Genomic DNA, 19,995 nt, shown 5'->3' with positions numbered 1-19,995 from the left:
CTGTCTTCCCCCAACAGCATCCATCAGGCGACTGTATATATAAACCAAAATTGCGCTGACTGAATCCATTCAAGTTGGACTGCCTACTAGAGCTGAAAGCATGAAATGGTTGTTTGGTAAATGTGGTACTAGGAGTGCTGACAATGGTCGGAACACCACATGTCCTCATTTGGGTAACTACATTGATGGTACACATCTTATTGATTATAAATGTTCTTTTATTCATGCATGGACATAAGCTATCGAATGCTGTACTACACATGAACCCTACCATCATTTCTATTTGGTGATGGTGCTACGGAGAAGTTGATTGAGATTACTAGTGGCGATAACGACTGTACATACATGTCTTTACGTATATATTACTGAGTAGTTTTACTATGCTACAAGACATATTATTATTTTAAGGGTTATTGATGGAGGACGTTATCATTACAGATCCCAGGCCAAATGAATTGGCTGCAGATTGTGTGTGTGTGTGTGTGTGTGTGTGTGTGTGTGTGTGTGTGTGTGTGCGCGCGCGCGCGCTTGAAAGCAGCACAGATTATTTCATACGAGATTCCAGTTGTCAATTATGAAAGGATATATATGTATATTAATCCATATTAGTAGTGTTACAGAACTTACAATATGTTGTTCTTTTATTTCTAGGGGACTTACATGAAATAACTGAGTTGTGCGAGTGAGTCAGGGCCACAACCACTCCCAGAGAGAGCATTGCGATTACTAGCACTGTGTTAACAGCACTTATGTATGATGAATGAATACATATGTGTATTAATTCATGTTATAGGTGATTTTACAATTTATGAGCATAGCTTTTTTTTCATTTTTATTTTTTATTTCCAGGGGACTTAGATGAGATTATTGAACTGTACAGATAGGTTCATGCTGAGGTCGCTCACAATATGACGCTATTCTCCACTCGAAGGTCAGGTGGAATGCCTCTGATTATCAATAAACGAACAAGTAAGTGTTATTTCACATAAAAAAATTGGCCGAGTAGGACTCGCACACTCAGGGTTCTGTAATATATATACACTCCTGGAAATGGAAAAAAGAACACATTGACACCGGTGTTTCAGACCCACCATACTTGCTCCGGAAACTGCGAGAGGGCTGTACAAGCAATGATCACACGCACGGCACAGCGGACACACCAGGAACCGCGGTGTTGGCCGTCGAATGGCGCTAGCTGCGCAGCATTTGTGCACCGCCCCCGTCAGTGTCAGCCAGTTTGCCGTGGCATACGGAGCTCCATCGCAGTCTTTAACACTGGTAGCATGCCGCGACAGCGTGGACGTGAACCGTATGTGCAGTTGACGGACTTTGAGCGAGGGCGTATAGTGGGCATGCGGGAGGCCGGGTGGACGTACCGCCGAATTGCTCAACACGTGGGGCGTGAGGTCTCCACAGTACATCGATGTTGTCGCCAGTGGTCGGCGGAAGGTGCACGTGCCCGTCGACCTGGGACCGGACCGCAGCGACGCACGGATGCACGCCAAGACCGTAGGATCCTACGCAGTGCCGTAGGGGACCGCACCGCCACTTCCCAGCAAATTAGGGACACTGTTGCTCCTGGGGTATCGACGAGGACCATTCGCAACCGTCTCCATGAAGCTGGGCTAGGGTCCCGCACACCGTTAGGCCGTCTTCCGCTCACGCCCCAACATCGTGCAGCCCGCCTCCAGTGGTGTCGCGACAGGCGTGAATGGAGGGACGAATGGAGACGTGTCGTCTTCAGCGATGAGAGTCGCTTCTGCCTTGGTGCCAATTATGGTCGTATGCGTGTTTGGCGCCGTGCAGGTGAGCGCCACAATCAGGACTGCATACGACCGAGGCACACAGGGCCAACACCCGGCATCATGGTGTGGGGAGCGATCTCCTACACTGGCCGTACACCACTGGTGATCGTCGAGGGGACACTGAATAGTGCACGGTACATCCAAACCGTCATCTAACCCATCGTTCTACCATTCCTAGACCGGCAAGGGAACTTGCTGTTCCAACAGAACAATGCACGTCCGCATGTATCCCGTGCCACCCAACGTGCTCTAGAAGGTGTAAGTCAACTACCCTGGCCAGCAAGATCTCCGGATCTGTCCCCCATTGAGCATGTTTGGGACTGGATGAAGCGACGTCTCACGCGGTCTGCACGTCCAGCACGAACGCTGGTCCAACTGAGGCGCCAGGTGGAAATGGCATGGCAAGCCGTTCCACAGGACTACATCCAGCATCTCTACGATCGTCTCCATGGGAGAATAGCAGCCTGCATTGCTGCGAAAGGTGGATATACACTGTACTAGTGCCGACGTTGTGCATGCTCTGTTGCCTGTGTCTATGTGCCTGTGGTTCTGTCAGTGTGATCATGTGATGTATCTGACCCCAGGAATGTGTCAATAAAGTTTCCCCTTCCTGGGACAATGAATTCACGGTGTTCTTATTTCAACTTCCAGGAGTGTATATATATATATATATATATATATATATATATATATATATATATATATAGGGTGGTCCGTTGATGGTGACTGGGCCAAATATCTCAAGAAATAAGCATCAAACGAAAATACTATAAAGAACGAAACTCGTCTAGCTTGGAGGAGGAAACCGTATAGCGCTATGGTTGGCCCTCTAGATGGCGCTGCCATAGGTCAAACGGATATCAACTGCGTTTTTTAAAATAGGAACCCCCATTTTTTATTAAATATTCGTGTAGTACGTAAAGAAATATGAATGTTTTAGTTGGACCACTTTTTCGCTTTGTGATAGATGGCGCTGTAATAGTCACAAACGTGTAAGTACTTGGTATCACGTAACATTCCGCCAGCGCGGGCGGTATTTGCTTCATGATACATTACCCGTGTTAAAATGGACCATTTACCAATTGCGGAAAAGGTCTATATCGTGTTGATGTGTGGCTGCTGTGATCAAAATGCCCAACTGGCGTGTTATGTATGCTGCTCGGTATCCAAGACATCATCCAAGTGTCCGAACCGTTCGCCGGATAGTTACGTTATTTAAGGAAACAGGAAGTGTTCAGCCACATGTGAAACGTCAACCACGACCTGCAACAAATGATGATGCCCAAGTAGGTGTTTTAGCTGCTGTCGCAGCTAATCCGCATATCAGTAGCAGACAAATTGCGCGAGAATCGGGAATCACAAAAACGTCGGTGTTGAGAATGCTACATCAACATCGATTTCACCCGTACCATATTCCTATGCACCAGGAATTGCATGGCGACGACCTTGAACGTCGTGTACAGTTCTGCCACTGGGCATAAGAGAAATTACGGGACGATGACAGATTTTTTACACGCGTTCTATTTAGCGACGAAGCGTCATTCACCAACAGCGGTAACGTAGACCGGCATAACATGCACTATTGGGCAACGGAAAATCCACGATGGCTGCGACAAGTGGAACATCAGCGACCTTGGCGGCTTAATGTATGGTGCTGCATTATGGGAGGAAGGATAATTGGCCCCCATTTTATCGATGGTAATCCAAATGGTGCAATGTATGCTGATTTCCTATGTAATGTTCTACCGGTGTTAGTACAAGATGTTTCACTACATGACAGAATAGCGATGTACTTCCAACATGATAGATGTTCGGCACATAGCTTGCGTGCGGTTGAAGCGGTATTGAATAGCATAATTCGTGACAGGTGGATTGGTCGTCGAAGCAGCATGGCCCGCACGTTCACCGCATCTGACGTCTCCGTATTTCTTTCTGTGGGGAAATTTGAAGTATATTTGCTGTCGTGATCCACCGAGAACACCTGACAACACGCATCAGCGCATTGTCAATGCAATTGCGAACATTACGGAAGGCGAAATACTCGCTGTTGAGAGGAATTTCGTTACACGTATTGCCAAATGCGTTAAGGTTGACGGACATCATTTTGAGCATTTATTACATTAATGTGGTGTTTACAGGTAATCACGCTGGAACAGCATGCGTTCTCAGAAAAGATAAGTTCACAAAGGTACACGTATCACATTGGGACAACCGAAATAAAATGTTCAAATGTTCCTACGTTCTGTATTTTAACTTGAAAAACCTACCTGTTACCAACTGTTCGTCTAAAATTGTGAGCGATATGTTTGTGACTATTACAGCGCCATCTATCACAAAGTGAAAAAAGTGGTCCAACTAAAACATTCAAATTTCTTTACGTACTACACGAATATGCAATAAAAAATGGGGGTTTCTATTTAAAAAACGCAGGTCATATCCGTTTGACCTATGGCAGCGCCGTCTAGCGGGCCAAACAGCGCCATCTTGTTTCCCCCTTCAAGCTAGACAAGTTTCGTCCTTTGTAGTTTTTTCGTTTGACGCTTATTTCGTGAGATATCTGCCCGGTCACGATCAATGGACCAACACACACACACATATATATATATAAAATCATCCATCCTGCGAATCGAGGATCTTAACGATTTTGCGTGTTATCGATATCGATTCTGATAAGATACTGGTCCCAGGAAATGCGAGACCATATCAAAGTCTCTACAGTAGTTCCTCAGACATGCCCAGACAAACAAAAAGAAGCGAGTAGGGGACTTCAGTTTACATATGTAGAGAGAGAAGATTGAACTAAACATTTTTTTTTACTTACTATAACATGACTACGACTTTCATTTTATGTATGTATGCAGTAATGTTCGTCTATTATGCTTGCAACAGATGATGAATGCAATGTATTTTCAAATGTCAATAGATATTTTTACTCGTTGTAGTTACTGTTTTACAAGTTTCAGATCTTTTACTTTACTTGGACTATAAAACCGTGCTTCTTGCTGAATTTCATGATTCTAGGTAGACGGTTTGATGAATGAGTTTGCGAGTGTCAAAATGTGTGTCGTAAATGACCGAACCTTATGATTGCAATGACTTAGAAGCTTAAAATTTTTACGCTGCGCAAGGGACCATAGACTTTAACATATGTCATAAATTTTAACTTGGTACGCCAAATTGTTCCAGTGGAAAAGGGTCTTAACAGATGGACAGACAAAATGACAGACGGATAAAAAATAACAAAAAACTTTTCGGATTTTTTTCCTTTACTTGCACTGTGAAACCTTGCTGCTTACCAAATTTTGTGATTCTAGGTTAACAGGATGCATCATATGGTTTTGATGGGAGAGTTTTTGACTGTCGAAATATGTGACATAAATGGCGTGTCTTTTGGTTGAAATGACTCAGGAGCTTAAAATGTTTACACCTCCAAGAGCCCATAGACCTTAATGTGTGGCATAAATTTGAATCTGATATCTATATCCGTTCCTGAGAAAAAGGGGTCTTAACAGACGGACAGACAGATAGACAGACAGACAACAAAGCTATCCTGCAAGGGTTCGGTTTTTACGGATTGTGGCACGTTACCGTAAAAAGTGCTAATAATAATAATTTACATTTGAATACGTACCAAATGTTCTTGTTTATAGGGAGTCAGGATGATACAGAGAGGTCAGAATTGACTGGGGCCATAGTTAACCACCTAGAACATAAAAACATTGTTCTGGTGCCATTCTCCACCCAGAGATCCTGGGAAGTGGCCCCAATTGCGAGCGATGGAATAAATAAGTGTTAATTAATATTAAAAGTTTTAATAAAAATCCACGTTTGCATACATTACATATAAGATGTTTTTGCTTGTAGGAAGATTAGATGACGGTCATTCATTAGATGTAGTTAACACGTTACCAGAATACAAGTTACTTGATGATATTGTGCGATGGATGTTGTAGTTAATGCGTTACCAGAATTCTTGATGATGATGATGATGATGATATGAAATTCACATGGGCTAATACAGATGTCGATGTATGGTTACATAACTACAAGAAATGTGCAGATCTTTATCATTTTTAAATCATTACGTGTATATGATACTTATCACTCTTGTCCTTTTTTTTTTCCTTGCAGCGATTTTGGTTCATCAGTGTCGTGCCAACGTCCAGGACTGTCACATTCGCCACGATCTGCCTGACATCAGCCATCGCCTTGCCATCACCCGGGATCATCTCCTCATTCACACCAGCCAGCAACATCCACTGCTAGTTACAGTGATAAATGAGCAGGTTAGCAGCAGATCTCTTGTCAATCCTATGGGTTTAGGACAGCAGTAGATCAGTTGCCTGCCACCATTAAACTTTCCTGTGGCTGCAGGCTTATTTGTAGACAGGATCTCATATACCCGCAAGGACAACTCTACTGCAGGTCACCGAGATCCTATTCTCTTCCTGAACATGTCTCTACCAATTCTGGAAGGGGAACTCCTCCAAAAAGCCGGCCGGAGTGGCCGAGCGGTTAAAGGCGCTACAGTCTGGAACCGCACGACCGCTACGGTCGCAGGTTCGAATCCTGCCTCGGGCATGGATGTGTGTGATGTTCTTAGGTTAGTTAGGTTTAAGTAGTTCTAAGTTCTAGGGGACTTATGACCACAGCAGTTGAGTCCCATAGTGCTCAGAGCCATTTGAACCATTTTGAACTCCTCCAAGTCGTCCACAATCCGTGTTATCCCGCCATAAAGTGTTACGTAGTTTTATGCTATAAGCTAACACACGCCCCAAAACAAGATACTAATGGTGTGGAAGAGAAAACTATTTTCTATTTTTACTGGAAACCGGAATGATAACGCGGGGTGTTTCAGTCGCTGAGTGTTTCCGAGACTTCGCCTCGATTGTCATACTGGGCCAGTTTTCTGATACGTGTCAGAGAAGGCCCAGTACGCACAGCTATATACTCAAATTGGTCGTCCACTCACTTGTTTACGATCCATTAAAAGAAGCATCCTCCTATATTCCTCTTCCAGAGGATACAGCTGAAAAATATTGCTGTTTAATATCCAAATTAAAAATGACGAATTTTGATTTGCTTGGTCAAAACTGGCTTGTGAGATAAGTTACACAAAAGATGCACATCATCCGAGTAAATAAAATGTAGGTAATAATAGTCATGGGTTTTATAGCTTCGTAGGCATTGATTTCCCCATTAAACTTCAGGACATACCTAAAACTGAGAGGGAGGATCCAGATACATCAGTTAACGTTTATCGCCTGAAGAAGGATGAAGAAACGAAGCCAGAACAAGAGCAAGATGTTCAGAAAGGGAAAGAGATGTAAAGAAATAATAACGCCATTGGACCCTCCTACTTCTCCCAAGTAGCAGGTCAGCAGAAGTTTACTTTTGTTGCTTTTCTCCCAGGGGAGAATCAGCACTATGTATGGACCGGAAACGTGTTCTGCTTACTTTATTACCAATGAAGTAAATATCCTGGTGCAAAGTATTAATGCCCTAGACATCTCAACTCATTTTGTATGAGTGAGTATTTAGTAATGTATCTGGTATATTGCACCACACATGAACCAGTGTGTATAGAAATGTCTGCCAAGGCAGACAAGTTCTTAAATTTTAAGACTGCCCACCACCAGTACTGTCCTCTTGTCATATATGCTGACTCCTCTCTCCTGTGACACATTCTAAGGATGATCCCTGTGCTTCCCGTAATATGTTCACAGAGCAGCATGTACAATATGTGGCAGTGTACCAGGTTGTATGCACATATGACTCAAGTCTTAACCATTTTGATTCACACATCAAAGATAATCCTGTGAGATGCTTGCTCTCTGGGCTCTAACTACTTGCATGGCTTGTTGATCGGATTTATTGTTACAACATGGGAGAATTATACATTACAATAAAACGCAGTTGACTGTCATACCTGTGTGTTACTATTAGATAGAAAAGGCGAAAATTCCGTGTAGAGGCCACTGTTATCTACGGGGAAGTTCCGTGGCACAGCACCCAATGCATGCTACTTGAAATACCGACTGCCATGAAAGATATCCGATACCTTCCCAATTTGAGTGTGTATGATGCTCACTTCCTTGCTGAGCATTTGGGCGATTATAGGTTGTAAAATGGCAAGGTTAGTGTCCTGCCTGAGAGCGTTGAAAATTATCCAAGCAAATCAAGAAGAATATTATGCTCCACTTCTTAAACTCACGCAGATTCATGCATGAACTGCTTCAGAAACTGGCTGAGACAATGTATCAGGAGGACGTGCACCTCACTATAGCTGCACACCCTGGTGATAGGAAGTTTCAGCTTGTGACGAAGAAGGGGGTCTTCCCATACGAATATCTGGATCCACTGGGGAGACTCAACGAAACCACATTGCCCGGTAAACTTACAGGCAATGCCACAATGGATGCAGAGTTTGGGTATGTTGTGAATGTTTGACACGAAATTCAACACCTCCAATTTAGGAGCATATGCATGGCTTTATGTAGACACCGTTGCACATTTACTTGCAGATATTTTCGAGAAATTCCGCAGTCTATGCATGACCACATACATGCTGGATCCTGCCTTTTATTACACTGCACCTGTGCTTTTGTGGGACACCCTGTTGAAAAAGACACATGTCAGCATCAGACTGTTGTCTAATTTCGATATGCTGCTTTTTTTAGAATTTAGGATGGCAATGAAACTTTGCTGATATGTATATAGGCATGCAGAGGCAATTAATCCACTAATTGGGGAGAAGTTCAAAGTATCCAAAGAGTTGAATAACATCAATACCTGAATGTAGACGACTTACATGGGCACATCATGCAACAATTTCTGTCAGCTGGAGGGTTTCGATGGCTGTCCGATAAAGAAATCGTTGGATTAGGTGAATACTCAGATGTGGCTGCTGATTCTGCTGTATGATATGTAGTGTAGTCAGAATTGACATATCTTGATAGTTTGCATGACACATGCACCGCGATTTTCCACTTTGTCTGGAGCACCTAGTCCTGCATGATTGTTCGAAAGAAACATACTGGATTACAGAGACCTCCAGGACTGTCTCAGTTTGGAAATGACACTGGTTAGAGTCACCCGCTCTATCTCTTTGTATAACTCCACTGGTTGAAGGTGTATATTGATGTTAATATCGAACAGAGTGCTCTCGTGGTGTGTGATTTTGAAAAAGATATTTTTTAAATTAATGAACAACGCAGTTTTCGGCAAGACAATGGAGAATTTCAGAAACCACCATGAAATTCACATAGTTTGCTGCTGGAAAGGGTATTATGGTGCTAGGGATTATATTGACGGGCCAAATTTTAAACAGACCACTACCTCCGTAAAGAATGTGTCGCTCTAGATATGACTAAGATTTTGGTAATGTTCACGAAACCTGTCTACTCTGTTTGTGTACATTAGACCTATCCATACTCCACATGCGCTAATTTCATTACGAGTTTGCAAAACCTCATTTTGCAGATACAAAGCTACTTTATATGGATACAGACAGTTTCATCTTTAGGGTTAAGAGATGTGATCTATATGAAGTAATTGGACACATCTGGACATGCGGCCGATAATACTTATGACATAATATCTGCAAGCAATAAGGTTGTCGACCCAACGAAAGACGAGGGTAGTGGGTCACAGATTATGAAATTTGTAGGCCTCAGATGAAAAATGTATGCATACTGTGCAGATACAGAGGCCACACAGTGACAGGTGAAGGTTGTGCGTTGTGTGGCCTCAATGGCGCTCGCGATCAATGATTACAAGGAATGCCTGACACCTTATATGTTGCAACAAATGAGTATTCGGTTGTGAGAGCACGTGGTACACGGTTTTTCATGCCATGATATCAACCAGTTTATTTGTGAGGGCGGGATTGAGACCCTCCCATACTCAGACTATTCTCTCAGGTGACAGAGAAAGAGAGGGTGTATTTATTTGTAAATGGTGTATGAGTTTGCGAGTGTATGTGGAATAGTATGGGACATTTGTCCAAGTTGTGTGGGGTCTAACACCATCATATTACCAGCTACCCAAGCAGTGGGATGGTAGAGCGCTGACATAAGATATTCTCGTGTGTCAAGAAAACAGCTGGACGCCTGAACTAACACTGATCCTACTGGGTCTCTGCACAGCTTTCAAACCAGACATTGACAGCACAGATGGATTATGGGGAAGCATTACGCTTGCTATGGGAGTTTTTTTCGGCACAACAGCTGTCAGTTGTAGCACAGCTGCCATTTTTATCGCAAAAACTCAAGATCCAAATCTCTAAGCTATGCCGTTCACCACTATACCACCATGGACACCAGAAAGTTTTCCTTCACAAGCATCTTGAAATATGCTCACATGTCATCCTAAGATGCAGTGCACCCAGCATTACAACTACTGTACTCTGAGCCTTTACAAGAAGTCAAATGCGATGAACATACACGATGCAAATAAAGTGCACCACTGGAATGGTTCAAACTGGCATTTTTGCTGATATCAGGCGCCCCTTCGCAACGACGGGAAACCTGGGACTCCACATCAGTGACTTCAAAGCAACCCATTAAGTTGGCCAGGGCACTCACTCGCAGGGCAGCCTCGCCTCACTAGGGGCACTAGTAGAGTAGGCCGACAGATACGTTATAAATACCCGCACATTGCAGGAGCTCCGTTCTACAACGAATAAAAGTGTAAATGTTGTTAATTGGTCTTTTGACGCTTGCTGGTGTTTATGTTTCCTCTCAGGTTTTCGGCAGTTTCTTTTTCACTTAATGTTGAGGAAGTGTATTTCGAATCCTGAAAATAAAGTCAATTTATCCGGTTATGGGAGTATTAATGAATTATCGTCATGTGTATTATCAGAGGATTCTGGAGCAGTTTTAATCTGAAACAAGCTGGAAATAATGAAGACCGATTATAGCTGCCAGAGCCAAACTGCGGAGATCCTGCACCCCGGGCAAAACTGCAAAAGCTGTGCCCCTGCACCCAAAAGCTGCATAAAACTGTCTTGCTGCAATTTTTCCTACACAAATTTGGGAAATGTTATAATTCTGTAAGTAGCTCTAATTAAAACAAAGCATTATTGAAAAGTTAGCTTATATTGTTGAAAAACATTACCCGCAATAAATTAAATGTATCATTGCAAATATCGATAAATAAATTACAAACTTCCCAAAACAAACTGAGAGTAAAACAAAATATATATCTTCTCGTTTACAGCAGGTACTGTACAATGGATTTAGTATGACATATAATAAAGCACAGATTTTGTTTCTTATGCAATATTAATAGTGCATAAATTAGTAATAAAAGAAAAACGGCTATAATTAAGAGTTAACAAAATGACCGTTTTCAAGAATTGTGTTTCCTTATAATTTTACTTTGAGTGAAGGAAATTCACTGTGCCACTGAAGTGAAATTTATCGGTAGTGTCGCATGCTGCCGACGACCTTTGTCAGCCTGATTTCATCCAAACATCTCAAACAGCTTTTTATCGTCTTGAATTCAAAAGATACTTCAGTCACTGACATTGACATAAATTTCCTCATAGGTATTTGATGTAACGGTATGGAAAGCATCTCTTAACCTACATTTCGAAAGAAAAAAATCAAAATATCCAGATGGAAAACCGTGTCAGTGCCCCCAGCGATTTTGAAAGGGATCAAATGTGGCCTTCTGGGTAGTGGGATGGTCCTTTCGGAGCATTGCCACTCAAGTTGGACGTGCTGCATCAGTTGTACAACGATGCTGGTATCAGTGGTCAAGCAAACATTCTCGTACCTGTAGACGAGGTTCTGGACGTCCACGCAGCAGGGATGCCCATCAGGATCGTCGTATTTTAAGGGCAACAGTGGTTTATCGTACAGCTATCACAGCACAGGTTGGTGAGTCCAGGCGTGCCAACACGAAATGGTGCGAACCGGTTATTAGCAGTGAGGCTATGGGCACACACGCCTCTTGTCCGTCTTCCACTCATGCCACAGCATCGACATGCACACCTCGACTGGCGCCGTCAGAGGATGACTTGGAAGGTGGAATGGCTTGCCGTGGCTTTCAGCGATGAAAGCAGGTTCTGCCTGCATGCAAGTGATGCTCGTTTGCGCATACGATGCAGGCCTGGTGAGCGCTGTCTCGTAGAGTGTATTCGCCCAAGATAGGCCCCATCCCAGGCCTTATGGTCTGGGGTGCGATAAGCTACAATTCTCTTTCATCGTATTTCTGGAGGGAATACCAACCGGCGTTCGGTATGTGCTGAATGCTGTTAGACCCGCTCTTTTGCCGTTCTTGCAACAGGAAGGTGATGTGTTCCAGTGCTTGCCTACACACTGCCCGTGAAACTTTGGAAGACATGCAGCAACTTCCTTGACCAGCACGATCTGCGGACTTGTCTCCAATAGAGGACATATGGGACATGATGGGACGAGAAGCTACTTTTGCGACTTATCAACAAACAACTCTTACAGAAATATGTGAACTGGTCGAGCAGGCGTGTCATAACGTATCCCAGGACGGTATTCGCCATATGTACGAGAGACTTGATGCCAGAGTCAGCTCCTGCAATGCCGCCCGTGGAGATCATGCCACGTACTAGTATGAGCGTTTCAGCATGGGGGTAGCTGTTATCTCAGAACCGCTTGTACACTACAGGCCATTAAAATTGCTACACCAAGAAGAAATGCAGATGATAAACGGGTATTCATTGGACAAATATATTATACTAGAACTCACATGTGATTACATTTTCACGATAATTGGGTCCATAGATCCTGAGAAATCAGTACCCAGAACAACCACCTCTGGCCTTGATAAGCCTGGGCATTGAGTCAAATAGAGCTTGGATGGCGTGTACAGGTACAGCTGCCCATGCAGCTTCAACACGATACCGCAGTTCATCAAGAGTAGTGACTGGCGTATTGTGACGAGCCAGTTGCTCGGCCACCATTGACCAGACGTTTTCAATTGGTGAGAGATCTGCAGAATGTGCTGGCCAGGGCAGCAGTCGAACATTTTCTGTATCCAGAAAGACCCTACAGGACCTGCAACGTGCTGTCGTGCACTATCCTGCTGAAATGTAGGGTTTCGCAGGGATCGAATGAAGGGTAGAGCCACGGGTCGTAACACATCTGAAATGTAACGTCCACCGTTCAAAGTGCCGTCAATGCGAACAAGAGGTGAACGAGACGTGTAACCAGTGGCACCCCATACCATCACGCCGGGTGATACGCCCACAGTCGTTCAATGAACAAAGTAAGAGCATATGGACTATCAGACCAATTGTGTGATTGGATTGAGGAGTTCCTAGATAACAGGACGCAGCATGTTATTCTCAATGGAGAGAAGTCTTCCGAAGTAAGAGTAATTTCAGGTGTGCCGCAGGGGAGTGTCATAGGACCGTTGCTATTCACAATATACATAAATGACCTGGTGGATGACATCGGAAGTTCACTGAGGCTTTTTGCAGATGATGCTGTGGTGTATCGAGAGGTTGTAACAATGGAAAATTGTACTGAAATGCAGGAGGATCTGCAGCGAATTGACGCATGGTGCAAGGAATGGCAATTGAATCTCAATGTAGACAAGTCTAATGTGCTGCGAATACACAGAAAGATAGATCCTTTATCATTTAGCTACAAAATAGCAGTTCAGCAACTGGAAGCAGTTAATACCATAAATTATCTGGGAGTACGCTTTAGGAGTGATTTAAAATGGAATGATCATATAATGTTGATCGTCGGTAAAGCAGATGCCAGACTGAGATTCATTGGAAGAATCCTAAGGAAATGCAATCCGAAAACAAAGGAAGTAGGTTACAGTACGCTTGTTCGCCCACTGCTTGAATACTGCTCAGCAGTGTGGGATCCGTACCAGATAGGGTTGATAGAAGATATAGAGAAGATCCAACGGAGAGCAGCGCGCTTCGTTACAGGATCATTTAGTAATCGCGAAAGCGTTACGGAGATGATAGATAAACTCCAGTGGAAAACTCTGCAGGAGAGACGCTCAGTAGCTCGGTACGGGCTTTTGTCAGAGTTTCGAGAACATACCTTCACCGAAGAGTCAAGCAGTATATTGCTCCCTCCTACGTATATCTCGCGAAGAGACCATGAGGATAAAATCAGAGAGAGATTAGAGCCCACACAGAGGCATACCGACAATCCTTCTTTCCACGAACAATACGAGACTGGAATAGAAGGGAGAACCGATAGAGGTACTCAAGGTACCCTCCGCCACACACCGTCAGGTGGCTTGCGGAGTATGGATGTAGATGTAGACGAATACACGCTTCCAATGTGCGTTCACCGCGATGTCGCCAAACACGGCTGCGACCATCATGATGCTGTAAACAGAACCTAGATTCATCCGAAAAAATGACGTTTTGCCGTTCATGCACCCAGATTCGTCGTTGAGTGCACCATAGCAGGCACTCCTGTCTGTGATGCAGCGTCAAGGATAACAGCAGCCATGGTCTCCGAGCTGATAGCCCATGCTGCTGCAAACGTCGTCGAACTGTTCGTGCAGACGGTTGTTGTCTTGCAGTCGTCCCCATCCGTTGACTCAGGGATCGAGACGTGGTTGCACGATCCGTTACAGCCATGCCAATAAGATGCCTGTCATCTCGACTGGTAGTGATATGAGGCCGTTGGGATCCAGCACGGCATTCCGTGTTACCCACCGATTCCATATTCTACTAACAATCCTTGGATCTCGACCAACGCGAGCAGCAATGTCGCGATACGATAAACGGCAATCACGATAGGCTACAATCCGACCTTTATCCAAGTCTGAAACGTGATGGTACGCATTTCTCCTCCTTACACGAGGTTTCACAACAACGTTTCACCAGGCAACGCCGGTCAACTGCTGTTTGTGTATGAGAAATCGTTGTAGGTATCGCCACCGGCGCCAACCTTGTGTGAATACTCTGAAAAGCTAATCATTTGCATATCACAGCATCTTCTTCCTGTAGGTTAAATTTCGCGTCTGTAGGACGTCATCTTCAAAAATGGTTCAAATGGCTCTGAGCACTATGGGACTTAATATCTGTGGTCATCAGTCCCCTAGAACTTAGAGCTACTTAAACCTAACTAACCTAAGGACATCACACACATCCATGCCCGAGGCAGGATTCGAACCTGCGACCGTAGCAGTCGCGCGGTTCCGGACTGAGCGCCTTAACCGCGAGACCACCGCGGCCGGCGACGTCATCATCGTGGTGTAGCAATTTTAATGGCCAGTAGTGTACTATTGATCTGTAAAAGTAATCATTTCATGTACTCCATATGCACTGTTGCAACAATAAATCTTGGGGGAATTGGAAACCTCTAAAAGCGTGACTACTTTTCTTCCGGCAGTATATTTACTGCGGACCTCCTGTCACCCACACAGCAAGAACAGCAGCCGGCCTTGCCGACCGGCCGCACGGCGTGAAAGCGGCTGCGTTAACGAATGACCACCCTGTAGGTCTATAGCGCTGGCGTCTATCTTTTGCGTTACAGAACAGTTTTATGGCCGCCTAATTATATTCTTTTCGGAGAACGATAATTTCTTCAATAAGAATCAACATGGATTCTGCAAACAGGGATCTTGTGAAACTAAGCAAGCTCTCTGCGCCTGTCCATGACATCTAGAGAGCCGCATATAGCGTCAGCTAGGCTGATGCCGTGTTCCCAAACTTCTGGAGGACCATGGGCGGCAGCAGAAATTTTTCCAGGAGTGGGCAGGATTCATAATTTGTCAGTTTTGATACAACGTTCGGTGAGTCTGAAAACGTGTCGTATCCCAAGAACTAAACTTTACTAGAAGTACACAGAACTTATCGTATTTCAAGTGACTGAGAGTTATTTACTTGGTACTTTTAAGGTACAAATAGGTTACTTAGGTACCTAAACAGTAAGCGTATTTCAATAGTATATGCAAAGTACCGTACATGTTTTGGTGTTATTGATTTGAATACTTATGCAACTTTTTCATTCACCAGTCTGAAAGTACATCCTCATGTGATTACATCCAGGATATCCAACGAGTTATCAAATAAAGCTAGAAAAATCCACAAAAATAATTTATTCATACTTCCCTGTCAGCTTGAAACTGAAAATTAAAAATCTGAAACAGGGAAAAAAAGTTAGAATGATTGGGAAAATCCTGCTGGGTACCAAGAAAAATGTCACATTAGTACCGCTCGAAGTGTATGTAGTGTAACAAGTGCTGTGTCATTTGAGAGATACAAAGGCGAGCGAGTGCGCAAGGGCCTACCACATTCACTGCTACTAGCGCCACGTCATCGTAATGCGCCTATTCGTAGCACACAAAGTATTTCGTTATAATCTAAGAGTGAAATTAAATATTGAAATAGTTTTTCCTAACTTACTCAATATATGCTTCAATATATTAATGTTAAAATTGTTAAATCTCAGAAGGATCAGTCAAAGATGTTTCGCTAAACATATTATTTAAAAAAAAAACAGTGGCACTAAATAATGCACCTAGAAAGCCAAAAATTGTTCATAATTTGCAGAGATATGTCATAATCAAAAGTTACGAGTCTCAACTTGATCGGAACAATATTTTGGTCGAAATCGGCGTTTTTACGAAAAATTGAAGACGCTAAATATTAGTCTCAGAATGATGAAACTTCGGATGTAGCCTCAGTTTGATATAAAAACATTAACTATGTGACTCCCTTAAGCTGCCTCTAGTAGTTTTCAAGTAATTTACTAAAAACTAAATTTGGGACAGAAACATTTTTATCCACAATAAATTAAGTATCATTTGTATTCATGATAGAAGCTTATAATTATACAGCACTCGATTAAATTCATTAAATTATACATCTATACCAAGTTTCAAGACTTTAGTACAAATAACAATCAGTGCAACTACTCTTAAAGAAGTAGTTCTGAGATAAAGTTCTACTGTCGATTCCAGTCTAAAAATTCTAGCCAGCAAAGTTTAAATCCAGTCAAGCTGAAATTTTTTCAGTAACTAAAGACAACTTAACCTCATTCATTTAAAAATTATGTAGATTGTAAATTTTTTCGCGACAGAGTTATTAACTAATGCGTCTCCGAGAAAAAGACCGTTTAGATGTGCATAAAGCAGTTTACAGCAGATGTTCCGTTCAGCCGTCTGCTGTGCCCATATTTAAATGCAGCCAGAGAGGCAGAGAGAGACACTTCGCACCCAGCTATCAATCTGTTCACGTCAGTCAAACGCTGGCTTACACTCTGCCTCGGATGACGTCACAGCCAGGCTGCTATCAAACGCGTGTTCGGCAGAAGTAGGAAGCGAACTCGCTGTACACCATCCTGGATCGCTTAGGGTTCACAGAAGTAACTGTTTGGGTGCCACCCGTAATGTTGACAAAACTGCGTGGCAAGTGGTGAGATTATTTTCCACTTTCGTGGCGAGCAATTAACTCTGATGGGTAGAAGTCAGGGTAATAGACCATATCACTTGGAACTTCTGAACTGCTAATAGTGCTGTTTAAGACAAGAACATTATTATTATTACTATCAGTAATATTACTATGGTCTGCGGCTGTGGCCGAGCGGTTCTAGGCGCTTCAGTCTGGAACCGCGCGACCGCTACGGTCGCAGGTTCGAATCCTGCCTCGGGCATGGATGTGTGAGATGTCCTTAGGTTAGTTAGGTTTAAGTAGTTCTAAGTTCTATGGGACTGATGACCTCAGATGTTAAGTCCCATAGTGCTCAGAGCCATTTGAACCATTTTTTTAATATTACTATATTTGTGTGTCTGAACTTTTATTGAATATATTAATCAGTTTGAACTCAAAACTTTTATTTGTAGTCATAGTTCCTGATCCTGCTGAGTAAATAGCTAGTAGAAACATTTTCTTTCAATGAGCACAAGCATAATGTGAACTTCCAGACTGGAAATTATGGTCAGCATGTTCTCCATCGCTTTCTGGCTGAAGCGTAAATAGTTTCCTGGCTCTTGTAAAAACTGCGAAGAGGGTTATTTAACTCGCCACCCCACATGCAGAAGCAAAACATAAACTCTTAAATAGACTTATTCAACTTTGATGCCATCTATAACTCTTCAATAGATTTATTACATTAATTAATTTCTATATTTTTTGTGGTGACTGGAACAACAGCAGTTGAACAAAATGAGTTTTGAGAGCTTCATTTTTTTGGTTAGGTAAAGTGTAGCCCACAGCCAATAAACGGCTAGATGAGTATGTGAAATCTCCAAAGTCAATCCTCAAACCGGCCAGAAGAGTCAACTTTTAGCAGCCTTACAACTGCACTAAGGTAATCCTCGCCTCTCCAGTTTGTCACATTATTGTGCAGCACGCCAACTGAAATCAAGAATACGTTGCTCTGTGACTGAATGGGGCATTGTGTTGCAGCCATTTTGTCTTGACCTTGAAATTGCGCATCTTTTCCCCTTTCTTCTAGCCCGGAAATAGCATAACTGTGATCTTTTTAGTGTAGTACAATATCTCGGTCATGTAAAACTGAACGCAGAAACAGCAAACACCGTGCTTGAAATTCGAGAGAATTCTGTAACGGATAAAAACGCCAAAAGGGGGCAAGTGCCTTCTCTTGGCCCCGCTTGCGGACGTCCGTGTGAAAAATATTCGTTACAGTTCTACACTCAATGTAGTGTAGTGAACAAAGTATCAGTTAACTACGTACCTCACCTGACGGGGAAAATACTGCGATCAATTGGATGGAGTGTCAATCGGCTCCCCCCTCTCCGCAGTTGCTGCGGACGTCTCTATGGAACCTTCTGAGCAAACGGCTCTAGCTTCATCACCGTTACGCCCCAATTCCTGGCAATGGCATGTAGACGACACATTCGTTATCTGGTCATGAGTTGGCAAGCTCAGTATTTAAACATTCTGCACAGGAATATGCAGTTCACTTACGAACCCGTTTTTGGACATGGACATGTATGGAACTGCAGATGGAACTCTGGAACACAAAGTGTACTGGAAACCACCCCACACAAATCGGCACCTGCATACGCCGAGTCACCATCATCCCACTCATAAGTTTTCAGTTCTGCACGCGCTGACTGTCCATACCTACTGGATAACTGACACTAAGAACCACGAAGAACAACTGAGGGAGCTAGAGCACATGTTTCACGCCAACGGTTATGGCAAAAACATTATAAGAAAGGCAACCAAGGCCAAACGAAATAAAACAAGACGAGAAACATGGAAGAGCATCTTCCGCTAGTTCAATTATGGTACGTGAAGGGTGTCAGTGAACAGCTAGGCAATGTCCTCCGCAGTCGAGGTTCCAAACCGATTTTCCGCAGGAAACAAAATATGTTCCACCCAAGATGCACTCAACAAACGAAATACTGCAGGAGGGTATGAACTACAGTGTAAACGTAGAGCTGCCTGCATAGGGCAGACAAGGAGACCAATTAGCACATGTGTAGCGGAAAGTGAATACTATGTGCAATTAGCACAGCATAATAAATCGGCGACAGCGGAACACCACCGTGACTGGGGACAGCCTATCCTGCTCAAGGAAGCCCGTCTGCTGGCGAAAAAAATGGTTCAAATGGCTCTGAGCACTATGGTTCAAAATGGCTCTGAGCACTATGGGACTTAACATCTATGGTCATCAGTCCCCTAGAACTTAGAACTACTTAAACCTAACTAACCTAAGGACAGCACACAACACCCAGCCATCACGAGGCAGAGAAAATCCCTGACCCCGCCGGGAATCAAACCCGGGAACCCGGGCGTGGGAAGCGAGAACGCCACCGCACGACCACGAGATGCGGGCGAGCACTATGGGACTTAACTTCTGAGGTCATCAGTCCCCTAGACTTAGAACTACTTAAACCTAACTAACCTAAGGACATCACACACATCCATACCCGAGGCAGGATTCGAACCTGCGACCGTAGCGGTCTCGCGGTTCCGGACTGAAGCGCCTATAACCGCTTGGCCACCACGGCCGGCGCTGGCGAAAAGGTCGTGGATGTGCTAACGCGAAATTCAAGGGGCGATAGAAATTATTAAGCAGCCAGGCAACATCAATAGAGAAGACGGCAGCAGTGGGGCAGACTATGTTCTGAGACAATTTGTTAGTGTGAACTGCATAAATTCAAGCGCAAGCATACTCTCAGAGGCAAACTTGATTGATTTATTACACCTCGCCCTCCCCTTAATCTAATGCCCTGTTAATTGATTTGGAGACAA

Source organism: Schistocerca cancellata, chromosome 5 (assembly GCF_023864275.1).
Source record: "Schistocerca cancellata isolate TAMUIC-IGC-003103 chromosome 5, iqSchCanc2.1, whole genome shotgun sequence".
Taxonomy (NCBI): Eukaryota; Metazoa; Arthropoda; class Insecta; order Orthoptera; family Acrididae; genus Schistocerca; species Schistocerca cancellata.
The sequence above is the reverse complement of the archived record's forward strand: the minus strand, read 5'-3'. Positions refer to the sequence as shown.